The sequence below is a fragment of the Sceloporus undulatus genome, chromosome 6, assembly GCF_019175285.1.
Source record: "Sceloporus undulatus isolate JIND9_A2432 ecotype Alabama chromosome 6, SceUnd_v1.1, whole genome shotgun sequence".
NCBI classification, from domain to species: domain Eukaryota; kingdom Metazoa; phylum Chordata; class Lepidosauria; order Squamata; family Phrynosomatidae; genus Sceloporus; species Sceloporus undulatus.
Genome location: NC_056527.1, coordinates 22,853,452 through 22,864,977, shown reverse-complemented (window position 1 = coordinate 22,864,977; position 11,526 = coordinate 22,853,452).

Below are 11,526 nucleotides of genomic sequence, written 5' to 3'. Positions count from 1 at the left end.
GTAAATTATCTTGTATATTTTCAGCTTTATTTTGAAACTAGAATCCTGCCTGTATTTCACTGTTTTGAGTAAGCAGCAAACAGACATGAGTCAACTGATGGGGGATTCCTGTAGTAATACAGTAAAGCAATAAATGACAGTAAAGGCAGACCTTTGAAAAGTTACTCTTTGGATTATAGCTCTCAGAATCTCCCAACTGTGAGGGCAGGTATTGTAGTCCAAAACAGTCCATCATCATTATCTGGGTTTGATCTGTGAAAGACCAGGAAAATGTATGGACATGAAAAAGGCATACTGTAATGCAGCACAATTTGAGGGATTGTACACAAATCATTCAAGAGGCCTCCAATATTTTTAGCTGTTCTCTATACTTTTAAATAGGAATTTTGACAGTAAATGGAAGCAGATGGCAATGATGAACCAACACATCTACACGACTATCCTTTTATGCTAAATTGTTCCCTTTCTGGGCTCAATTACACATCTATTGGAGGAGCATCTTCTTTATCCAAGCATAAAAAACAGTTTCACAGTACTGAATTTGGGCTTCATGGTTTTGGAGTTAGATTGATTGCTATGCTAAGTATATAGATTAGGACCCTGGATGTTATGCTATTATTAGAATACTCCTAGATGGAGAGTAGATTTATTTTATCCCAGGTTCACTTGAAAATTCATCTTCTATCAAATTACTTTATTTCCAAATGAGCATAATTTTAAAATATTACTACACCAGCTACTGGCAAATGTTTCTTATTTTCTGAGCCTGGGATTGGCAACATGGCCTTTGCCAGTTTTTTGGACTACAATTCCCACAATCCCTCACCATGAGTGGTGGAGCTAATGGGAATTATAGTAAAAAAAATAGACGGCTGTAGTTAATTGCAGTTGTGTACAATGGAAACAGGGAGGAATGACATGTTCATTGTGTGGTTTCCCCAGCATCTTCATGATAAAAGAGTAGCAATAAGACTCAGGTAATCAAGTTCTCAACCGTCCATTGAATGAGGCAGAAGACCAAGCTTCCACCTTCCACAGAGGTTCCATTGAAACTGGCTTCATTTCTCCCAGATGTAATGTTTGGAATGGCTTCCTGTATAAATAGCTGTCAAAAACCTGCCAAATATTTTTCCCTGTAAATCCATCACAGTTTTGGAGAACAGTTGTTATCTCAACATTTTGGCACAGTTTTACATTGTCATAGGTATATAGTTCTCACTGAAATCAGAATCTTTAATTTTCTATGTTCAAAGGAGTAAAGCCATAATCCATGAAAGATCATGCTACACTGAATCAGTTTTAAGGGTACCCTAGAACCCTTTCTTGCTTAACTGCATACATGTTTAACCTCAAGAGAGTCATCGCCGGGAGTTTTATCTCATGATTCTTTAAGACCAACATCTCATGACAGTTTGGAAGCTAGTATGTTTGATTAATGGAGATCACTAGTAAGAAAGCTTTCATGTTGGGCCTCTCTCACTAGATGACCATCACAAATTAAAACAAAAAAACCAGTGTGCCATTTCAATATGGTAAATGTGTATCTACTGTCACCCGGTTTTCAAAACAACAATATGGGACAGTCAAAATACATGACATGCATGGCTGATAAATCAGGAAGTAACTATTTAACAAACTTGCATTCTACTCAAATATCAAGTATTGATTTCAGTTAACCTAGCCATCTATTTTTCTGTAAAATTAACATTGTCCACATTCATAAATGACATGATGCACACATTTCTGCCTTTATGAAAGGCCCTCAGCCAAAAATGCATATATATATATATATTTTGGTATCTCATTCAGTCTATATAAAAAGGTTTACAAACCTTCAAAAAAAGGGACAGCCCTTATAGTAAGGGAATCTGCCAACCCTATGTCTATTCAAAGTTTATTGCTTGTAATTTTATTATAATTGAAATGGTGACATAGAGTTGCACTGTCAAAAAGGCAATTGCTTCCATGCTCTGAAAACACAATGAAATTGTGAACCAAACCTTCAAAAATGTGGCTCAGGCCCCAAAATCTAGGAAAGCTCTAATCTCTGAACTGCTAAGAGTTGTCCATGTGCCAATTTTCAGCCAAGAATTTTTCAAACACCCAGCAGGGAAAATTAGTCTGCCTGTGTAATCAGTGATTCTCCATAGCACAGGAAAAGGGCAAACGAACTCAAGCGTCCAAATCAAACAAAGAAAAGAAATTGCAGCTGTCTAGACCATAAACCCCAGTAAATACCAGCAGCAGTGGCATCACTCTCCCAGCAAGACTGCAGAGCTGTTGTGTGTTGTGTGTTAGCAGGAAAACAGAAGACAGCTGGGTAGAATAAATATTGCTTCTCCTCTGTTTAAAGAGTAAAATGTCCCTAGATTCATCAGGCTCTTTAATGGAAAAGAATCATATTTTGTACATGAAAATGGCCCAAAATCTAGTGTCTGGCTATACCAGTTTAATCACAACTGTCTCCTGTAGAAAGAAAGAATGAAAGACAGAAAAAGAGAGAGATGCCCTTGATATTCTAGTCACGATGCCTCAGAAGCTTATTCTGGAGTTCATTCGGAGGAGGTAATGACTAGGAAAATGACAAAGAAAACTGTTACTGACCATTAGTGAGCAATCACTCTGTCATATTATCAAGATAATTTAGATAAATGTAGTGGGGGAGGGGAGCAGCTGTCTCCAAGGGAAACAGGATGGTGATATTTCAGACCATAGCAGCCTCTTATAGATCTTGATGTTGAGTATGTAGGAGAGAGATTCTGCAGACTTTGACTAGTTCTTTCCTCATCTTTCTGATGGAAATATTACTCAGATTTAGCCATCAGGGAGGGAAAAGTTTAAATCTAATATTCATTTCACAAGTTAGAAGCAATATGGACTTGGATCTATAGAAGTATTCCCATGTGGAGGCATTTCAACCGATACCTAATTCTTCCACTGTGACACAATGAAAGCTCACCCATGAAACTGCTGGCTGCAAAACTGGTGGCATGTTTACATATGGAAACACTTTTAAATGTGTGCACACAGGCTTCCCTGTATCAGATCCTTTAACTTGCAATGATACAAATGACCTAGGAGAAGAACACAGTGTTAATTACATAGATCAAGGATTTATTTGTTTTATTTCATTGTGGGTATAATATAGCCCAATCAAAACATATTTATGCATGTATATAACTCTCCCATTGAGCTCAGAAGCATTAACTGACTGGGGCTGGTGCCACACTGCAAAATTAATGTAGTTTGATATGGCTTTTAATTGTCATGGCTCCATTTTATGGAAACCTGGGATTTTTGGTTTGCTGTGATGCCTGAACTCTCAGACAGAGAAGGCTAAATATTTCAGAAAATGACAAATCCCAGAATTCCATAGCATTGAACCATAGCAGTTACAGCTGTCTCAAACTGCATTAATTCTGCAGTGTAGATGCAGCCTGGAATATGCCACATCCTATTCCTTCACATCATTTCTGTTACTTTCAGAGCTATTATGATGCACTGTGTTCCTGTTTTCTACATTCTTATGCCCCTCCAGATGTATTGGACTGGGATTAAGGGTGTGCAAAGAGTTAGCCAAATTTGCTGATGATACCAAGTTATTCTTGGTGGTTAGAATAGAAATAGATTACAAAGAATGGATATCTTCTTTAGTACTGTAAATTATGTTCCAAATAGGTATAGAATTTCCACGTATTCTCACAAGATGTGTAATACTCTCTGTTGTGAGTTGTTTGTAATGTCTGAAGGTGTCTAGAGATGTTCAGTTCTCAATGGAGTTACAAATCTGAGCCTCTCGGCTGAACTGAATCAAGAGATGAACACTTCCAAATAATAGCATATTAGTTTGTTGTGGGTTTTTCAGGCTATGTGGCCATGTTCTAGAAGAGTTTATTCCTGACGTTTCAGGGCATATTAGTTCCTGTGTCTATAAAACTATCCTTTTATACAGCCTGTTAACTCTCCATGAGGTTTGTCCATAAGATAGTTGGCTTGATCGCTAAGAGCACCAGGAGAAAACCTGAACTGCATGTGTGCTATAGCACAGACAGTACTGCTCCTCTAATGGTATCATATCTTGTTATACGAGGGAAATATGAGTACAAAAACCAGACTACAATGTGAAGCTGAAGCCACTGTGCAATTCCTGAACTGATGTGAAAGAAGGCAATAAAGAAAATAGGAGTTCTAGTTCTTTAATCTCTTCCTCACTTGGGAACAGCCATTATTGTCATAGAGCATATATTTTGCAGGCAAAAGGTGGTAGTTTCAAACGTTGGTGCCAGGTGTAGTTAAGCAATATTCCTGCATGAAAGCCAGTCAGTATAAAGTACCAAGATGAATTGACCAAATATAAAGCAGGGTCCTGTGTTCTTTTGGAGTTTTGTTTCTAGAGCACCACATATAAAATTGTCACCTAAAGGAGAATTAAAAATGAATTTGTGGGCTTGTCCTTAGGAGAGATAAATAACAGGTTATTAGTTGTTATTACCTCCATGTGTGGTTTCCATTATTCAGATCGGTAGGTGCAAAGCTGTAAAGAGGAATCTAGGAAAATGTTTCCAGAAAGATTTTTGCCTATTATTCTTAATTATATTTAGAATTCTCATTGTCTTGATTTGTAGCCAGTTCCATCAAGAAAATTGAAATACTGGGCTCAGCTATAATTTTCCATATTGGTTTCTGTCTCTTACAATTTAACAGTATAGCCTTGAGTGTGAAAAATAGCAATAAACTCAGGTTAGTCCTTCTAACAGCACTAATCCATGTGATAGAGCAAAAAGTCCTTTGTAATATCACCCCACCCCACCCCCATATCCATTCATTGATAACTGATGCATTTTCCTAAGGTCTTGCTCTTGTCTTTTATTTTCTTCTTGATCACTGACCATTTGAAAGCAAGGGGTTTCAATTTCCCATCCCATTTTCTCCATTTTATGATGTGCAGAGTGGTACATCTCCTAAAACTGTAATGGCTCAATGATTGCCATGGCAACAGACTGATGTACTAATTCATGACTGCAATTTCTTGGCAGAAAAGAGCCAAATTCTAGCTTCAGAATGAAAAGCTTAGAATCAAGTACCTACAGATCTGAATATTATTTTTGAGTAATGTAAACCACTCACAGAGATTTTCATAAGGTCTTCTGGAATGCAGAGCAACATATCTAACTTTAAAGAAACATGCCACAAACCATTTTCCAAGGTAGTCTGATAGCCTGTGTTGAAGCAAAACAACAAAAAGTCACGTGGCACCTTTAAGACTGATTTATTGTATTGTGAATTTTGGAGAATTACAATCCACTCCGTCAAAAGTACTGTGATTTTTAAAGGTTCAGGTAGAGATACACAGCACTTGGGACGAAATTGATGAGAGTGGAATTGGATGCAGAACTCATATTATTAACATTGGTTATTAACCAAATTGTTGGTGACACAACACACACATCCTGGCAATAAGTAAGGCCATTATAATACATGCTTGTGTTATAAGCTCTGTTATCAGATAAAGACATCTGCTCAGCTCCCGGCAATTTTATGGCTTTCATTTTTTTCCCAGCTAAAGCTGTAAAGTTGATGAGTCTTGTTTCCAGAGGGCTGGTTGTGTTGTTCCGCTGTGCTGAAACAGCAGAGAGCCCTGTTGCTCTTTGCAAAATTACTAGCATTGGTCAAAGACAAAACAATTGTGCATTACAGTCTGGCATGTAAATGAAGTAGGACATGCAGAAAAATGTGGCATCTTGCAATTTACTTCAGGATTTCATCCACACCTTTTTTCTGAAACAGTGCCATTCATTCTTCCACACTCCCACCTATCCATACTCCCAGCTTTCTATCCCCCTTTCCATCTGTGAGCATGTTGTGAGCAATTTCTGATGATTTTGGTTCTCCTTGTATTCTTTCAGCTTCTTTTTCTGAAGATTTGCTGCATTTCTGCAAACATTTAGATTCCGCCAATCTTTCTTTTGTGTTTGGGTGATGCTGTTCTGGCTATGTAATGATTCACATTCAAAGAATGAGTTGATTAGCAATATATTGTATTGTTATCTGTTGTAAACCACTCAGATTCCCAGTGATTGGGCGGTATATAAATAAGTCCTATTATTATTATTATTTATTATTATTATTATTACAATGAAAAATGCTCACCAAATATATTCAAGACTCACCAAATATATTCAAGCAAGTGGATAAGAGAACAAAGGGAGCACCAAGATTCATAGGCTGACAGCAGTTTACCCTGAATTTAAAACAAACAAACTAATAGGTATTGATTTCTACGGGCGTTTCCTCAATAGTCAGTCACAAGTAGCCAGCATACTATAGTGGTTTGAGCACTGGACTATGACTCTGGAGACCATCAGTCAAAACCCACTGGAAGGCCTTGAGCAAGTCATACTCTCTCAGCTCAGCAGAATCCCCCTCTGAATAAATCTTCCCCCCCCCCAAAAAAAAAAAACCCATGATAGGTTCATCTTAGGGTCATCATAAGTCAGAAATGACTGGAAGGTATCCAACAACTTCATCTGCAATTTTGTACATACTTAACCACTGAGTCCACTGCAAGTTACTTTTGAGAAGACACGTTTAGGGTTGCCCTTAGGGTTAATCTTGTGTCTTGTTTGAAGACTCATGGATCTGGGAGGGAAAGGAAAGATTTGCTGTAATAACACTTTAGAGAACAATTATTCCAATTGTAATAAAGTGGAAGTGCCATATAGATTCAAATGATTATGTCAATAAAGTAGTAAGGATTTTGAAAGATTGCACAGTAAACCTCAGGGAGCCTGCCAAGAAGCGACGCATTAAAATGAACAGCCTGTCATACTGATGGTGCTGCCTTCAAAGACCAATTATGTAAAAACAATATTTAACATAAAACAAGAGTGATGAAACTATTTTTCCCCAGATGCTCAGTAATATTAGATAGTTAAAAAGATTTCAAGATTTTTTCTAGAGTAATAGCAAAGGCAAGTACATTTATATAATGCTTATCAGTGCACTTAAGCACTCCCTAAACAGTTTCCAATGTGGAAGTTAATTTCCACCAACAATTTGGATACTCATTTTAGTGACCTCGGAAGGATGCCAGGCTGAGTCAACCCTGAGCCCCTGGCTGGTACTGAGATCACAAACTTGGTTTGTGAGTGAATGGTTGCAGTACAGGCATTTAACCACTCCACCAGCAAGACTCTCAATGTCCAGAACTGGGAAGTAATGCTTACAAATAATTAATTACTTGTAAGTTGTTCCTCTTTATTAGAATTTATTTAGAAGAAATATTTATGAACTGCTTTTCTGCCCACCAGGATCCCCAAAAAATGTACAGTATATTATTATGAATAGCTATGGATATAGGACAAGTGGGTACTGTCAAAACAGAATACAAAGAATCAGAATGGTTTCCATTTGGCAAAGGGGACATGCAACACTGCATTTCATCATCTATTTGTTCAAACTGTATCCTGAAAATATCATGCAAAAACAGGTTTAGATTCAGAAGAAGGAGTAAAGATTGGAGGAAGGAAACATATGTGGACAACACCATTCTACTAGCATTAAAAAAATCACAAACTTGGAACAATTATTAAGGAAGGTCAAAGAATAAAGTGCAAAGGCAGACTTTCTGCTAAACATAAAGAAAACAAAAATAATGACCATGGGGGGATCTACATAAATTCAACTTAGACAATGAGGAAATTGAAATAGTAAAATAATTCTCATACCTTTGATCAAATATTGATCAGAATGAAGACTGCAGCCAAGAAATAAAAAGACTAGGAATGGGAAGATCAGCTATGAAAGAACTGAAAAGATTCTAAAGAGTAAAGATATACAACTGAGCACCAAAGTGAGAATTGTCCAAGCCATTGTATTCCTCATCACTATGCATGGATGTGATAGTTGGACAGTGAAGAAAGTGGATAGGAAGAAAATCAACTCATTTGAGATGTAATGCTGGAGAAGACTGCTGAAGATACCGTAGATGGTGAAAAAGGCAAATGAATGGGCCCTAGAACAGATCACGCTTGAAATCTCCCTGGAAGCCATGATTGTCAAATTGAGGGTGTCTGACTTTGGCCATATCATGAGAAGACACGACTCATTAGAAAAAAACAAAGCTACGAAAAGTTGAAGTTAGTAGAAAGAGAGGAAGACCACACACCAGATGGATAGACTCAATCAGAGAGGTCATGGACCTGAATTTTCAGGACCTGAGCTGAGCAGTGGAGGATAGGGGGTGTCATCCACAGGGTCACCATGAGGTGGGGCTGACTCAAGAGCAGTTAACAATAACAACACATGGGTACAAATAAAGGATTAAACACAAATAATCTTAAAAATCAAATGACACCTGAGAAGATGGATCTAGTCTACCTACACATGAGAGGAGCAACTTAATGTAGGTTTGGCTTCTGCCACACTGCAGAATTAATACAGTTTGACATTGCTTTAACTATTATGACTCCATCCAATGTAATCCTGGGATTGGTAGTTTGTTGTGGCACCAAAGCTCTCTTATAGAGAAAGCAAAACATCTTTTTTATGGTCCATGTTACCTCTAGAAATCTCTTCCAGCAGCATTTTTCAAATGAATTTATTTTATTTCGAATATTTATACCCTGCTCTTTACCTTCCAGTTTTCATGTCCATGGATAAAAATCAGAAATACTATGGGACGGATGATCCTGACATTGGTGTTCAATTATATACTTTTACACTTGAGGATCTTGGCTTGTTCCTTCATAGCTGCCCTTCACAATCTTAATATTCTTCTGATTACTTGACTGTAGAGTTGCCCCTCCTTTCTCACGGACTTGAGGGCCGCAGTCTTGAATATTCATGGAGGGGCAACCTCTGTTATTTTCAGTGGGGCCCACCCCCTCAGCACATACTCGTAGGCATGTGCCCCATTCAAGCCTATGGGGCTTGAATATAGGCAAGTCTCCGTTCTCATGGGGGGGGGGAGATCCACAATGGATCCGCCGCAAAAACGGAGGGCCAACTGTAGTCTTTTAGCTACTTCACGAAGTTATAGAAAATCTTTATTTTGATGTCCTCATCACCCACTTTAAAATTATACAAGTATTATGTGGTCATTTTTTCCCCTTAATATTCAGCTGTATTCTTGGTTTTGCACTTTCTTCCTTAACTTTCATCAGTACTGATTCCAAGGCTTTGCTATTTTCTGCTAGTAATGTGGTGTTATCTGCATATCTAAATATAGCTTGAAACAGCTTTATTGGTATGCCATCTGTTTCTGGTGATTTAATTCTGTCAAGTGCTTTGAGAGCAGCTGCCACTTCACTTTCTAAAATTATAGGTTCTTTGTCAAAAGGTTCTACCATGAAGGAATCATTCTTTCATCTCTTCTGCATAGTTCTTTGGTACATTACTTCCATCATCTGTTTAATTTTCCAGTCAAACAATCTATTCCCCTATTATTTATTAGCATCCCCACTCTTGCTTTAAAATTCCTGTTAATTTCTCAGATCTTGTGGAAGAGGTTTCTTGTCAACCTTTTTTTGTTGTCATTGCTTTCTAATTCTTTGCACTGGTTATTATAATAGTTTTCTTTCTCCCTGCATTCAAATTGCTGAACTGTTGTATCAAGTATTCTGGCACTACTTGTTGCACTTTTTACTTTTGCTTGCTCATCTGTTACTAAATTTTGCTTTTCTTTCTTTTTGGCTACAAATTGTGTATTTTTGCATTCTGTGATAATGTCCCTGGTTTTGGTCCACAGTTCTGGTTCACAACCAATTAGCTTTAGTAGTGCAAATCTGTCTTTTATACCGTCTTTACATTATATAGGAATATTCCTTAGATTGTATTTTAGCACTACAATTTATTTAATGTTCTTTTTAAACTTTACTTTTAATTTCCGTATTAGCAGCTCATGGTATGTGTCAAAATCTTGTTCTGATCTTGATTCTGAATAGCAGACTTCTGCATCTTCTGCTCCCAAAGTGCAGTTTACTGAGAAGTGAATGTGGCAAGCTAATTTAAAATGCTGGCCGTTGCCTCCTTACTGTGAAACAACTCTATGAAATAAAATAAATGATGTTAGATTATATTGCCATGATTGTATGTGTGCACATGTGTGTACACCTTCAAGTCACCTGTCAATTTATGGCAACCCCATTAATTTCATAGGGCTTTCTTAGGCATGCAATACCCAGACATAGTTTTATTAGTTCCTTCCTCTGAAATATAGCCAATAGCATCCAATATTCATTTGCGATCTCTCATCCAAGAACTAACCAGGGCTGACCCTGCTTACCTTCCAAGATCAGATGGGATCTGGTGCCTTTAGGGTATTTAGGCCCAATCTGATTATTAGTAGATAACAGTGAATTTGATTATTAGTAAATAACATTAAATTCAAAGGACTAGATTGCAGGTGAAATCGAAATGCATGAAATGCCTAAAACTACAATTAAATCCTACATTGATAATTATAATCAAAATCATTTGGCATGAAATGTTTGCTGCATAAAAACACCACTGTATTAGCTATGCCTGTGTTAGTGGAATGGAGAGCAACTTATAACTAATTTCATTCAGTTTAATGGGAATTCTAACTATTGAATCAACACAACAAATGTAGGTTATTTTTAGTTTTCAGGCCTGTTCATAAAATGCTAGAGGCCATAAATGACCCTGTATTTACTCTGCCGTGAAAGTATATGGCATCTATTAGCATGAAAGGGCTCTGAAGGTAAAAGTCTACACATGGTTGACATTTCTTGGTCTTTCTTGTCCTAGTGTGTTACCAAAGTAATCATGATGACAGAGAAATCTCTTGTGGATTGAACTCCAGGAGGATGGTATCTGGAGGACATTACTAGGGCATTTTGAGTGAAAGAATGCTATTTGCAAAATGTCTTTAATGCAAATAGAGTATAAAACCAAAATTATTTACCAGTTACTGCATTCTTGACCATGATGGATGCATCAAGTTTTATAGAATAAATTCCTTTGGCAAAATAAAATAATAAAGAAATGATTTGAGGATTGGTTGTTCTTTGTGCAGGATGAGCACCTGTTGCCTTCTCTTGGTTTGTATGGGCCTGCATTATAAAGGAAAATTCCAGATACAAGAGTTTTTAATACTGGATTTTCAAATATATATCAGGTACAAAATTGCATAGCTTATAGTTGAACAGAATGAATACATATTTTCTCCAAAGTTCCATGTAACCAATAATGTATTAGTGCAGGATTTGCCATAGAGAAGTTCAAGATACTGTATGATGTTTTTGAAGATAAAGCCTTAAGACGATAGATAGATAGATAGATAGATAGATAGATAGATAGATAGATAGATAGATACAAGGACATGGCAAGGAATCTACCCTTCCATTTTCTCCTGAACCCTATTAGGTTGCCATAGGTTAACAGGCTGCTTGAAAACAGGCACACAGGCACACCAGATTCAAGGTGGAAGTACATAATTCTTATGCCACTGCTGAGAAGGCCTTTTCTTATGTTCTCCCCCATCCAATTGCACCCACAAGTGGG